Below are 2518 nucleotides of genomic sequence, written 5' to 3' on the forward strand. Positions count from 1 at the left end.
TCACACTTTATATTACTAAAGTGCAAATAAATAATGTTTGAATTTAAGATTTAATATGTTGTTTCATTGTAAAAAATAAAACTAATAGTAAGTGATATTCATCTTTGTTTTTTATTTTATAACTTTAATTAATATTGATGATATTTTAATTGGATTTTTTATGTGAAATTTAAAGAACATTCATGGTACTTTTGTGTGACTTTTATTTATTAATCATTATTTTTTGAGCAATTTATCAAAACTTGAGATATTGATTGTAGGCCAATTTGATAGACGTGTAATAATTGATATTTAATAAAAATAATTGGTAGTTTTTTTTGTCGTACTTTTGAGTATTTCAATTTTATGTTCCAGCATGTTTGTAAGAATATTTTTGTTATACGTTAATTATTAGTTTATTCCAATTTTATTATCTATTCAATTAAATTTTTGTTTAGTGTATGAATAAATAAAATAAGTGAACAATATTTCTTCCTCACTTCTGCTTAGTTTTGTTATTATATATTTCATTTCTTGGATTTCTGCAAATAACTAAGTGTATAAGAAAAATTGTTCTCATAAACAAACGTATTATGAAAATAGTGCATGGTAGTTCTTTTATCGTTCAAGTTTTGTCCAACTAAATTTCAAAAGATAAAAGAATATGGTGATATTCTTTATGTTGATTATTTATTTTGGAAAAAAATTTCAACCCCCAAAAATAAGACGTCTGGCTTTGTCTTTAAGTGTCACATCAGTACTTACGATCACAAATAACTAAAATTGCCAAAAATTGAAAAATATATGACTACCAGTGAAATTGAACAACAAAAACAACCAAAATTTAAAACAAACAAACATATATGACCAAAATTACGGTATTCTTCTTTAGATTTTTGGCATTCCAAAGGATATATTGTATATGTTTAACCTAGTAGAGCACTTTATCTATAAGGACAATGTTGCCTTACTATTTTTAGAATTAATTTGATGAAGGAAATATGTTTAGAGAGGAGAGACTACCTCATATGTTTAGTTCTCTCAAGGCTCATAATCAATCAATGAAAGCGTAGCTTATCCACGATTTTAGAACTCAACATCCATATTTGATCTGGTATCGTTTCGAAACAAGCACGAAAAAGAAATCTGCAGAATATATCTTGAACAACATTTTCATGCACCGGGCACCGGAATAGAAGATGGCCATATCCTAGGGGTTTTTTTTTTTATTTTTAAATATTATAAATTAATAAAATCATTGTAAAAATGTGGCAAGTTGTGAAGATTTGTAAAACTAGTACAATCCGGTACTTACTGTCCCTGATTCAAATTTATTATTATTTTTTTTAAAAAAAAAAAAGAAAAAGAAAGTGGGGGCACGGATTCTAAGAATCCGTGTCTGTCCGGATTTTAAATTTTTTTTTAAAAAAAAGGGATATCGGCGACTGATTGTGCAAAACCGTCGCTATTGGCAACGGTTTTTGGTTAAACCGTTGCTAATGCACGAATTGAGTCTGTAGGAACTTAGCCCCACCAGAAAGCCAAGAGACAGTTGCTTCTTAATCGTAAAATACTAGCACAAATAGTTATAACAAATATGAATTGTCTTTATCTGATTTCCAACGAAATAAGAAGAAAAGAAGTAGATTGGAAAGAATACACCGGAAAAATTTAAGCCCCAAATTTTTATGAAATACAAGATGCTCATTGAATGATAAGAAAGCAGATTGCACTTATACAATTTCAGAGAATTTTCGCATTGAACCCACAAATGCCTGTATTTTTGAGTTGCATCAAGATCATTAGACCCTTCTCCTCGGGCGGATTCCTCTTTTTGCTCCCCTCTGAGTCCGTGGCAGAGGATCACGGATTCAATATCTGTGACCCGTGACTCCCTTCTGGTCGTTTGCCTAGTTAAATGCGGTGATGTTCTTCATTTTATCACCGAAGCCGAGCAACTTAAGAGCTCTTTCGATCACCGAGCATCAAACATTCTTTCCAGCACCGGTCTTAAGACTTTTCCATTTAATTATTAGCGTAAGTCTTCTACATTTTTCAGAATATTAAGGGGTAACAATATTTTTTTGTTTAAGTATATTTTATATTGTTCGTTAATTATACCAGTTTTAAGTTTTAAGTAATAACAATAGTTATAATATTAATTGTATTATTGGAATTGTAATACTGTAATTTAGAATTTTTGGAATAATAATAACTATACTTAATTTAATTATAATATTTATATTTACGTGATATAATATTATATCTACACTAATTACAATAATTACAATAGTTATATTTAATTTACGTGATATAATATTATATCTACAATATTTACAATATTTAATAACTATACTTAATTTAATTACAATAATTATATTTATTTGATATAATATTATATCTACAATAATTGCAATAATTACAATAGTTATATTTAATTTACGTGATATAATATTATATCTACAATAATTAAAAAATTTAATTAATATACTTAATTTAATTACAATAATTATATTTAATTTACGTGATATAATATTAT

Source organism: Primulina huaijiensis, chromosome 2 (genome assembly GCF_012295235.1).
Source record: "Primulina huaijiensis isolate GDHJ02 chromosome 2, ASM1229523v2, whole genome shotgun sequence".
Classification (NCBI taxonomy): Eukaryota; Viridiplantae; Streptophyta; class Magnoliopsida; order Lamiales; family Gesneriaceae; genus Primulina; species Primulina huaijiensis.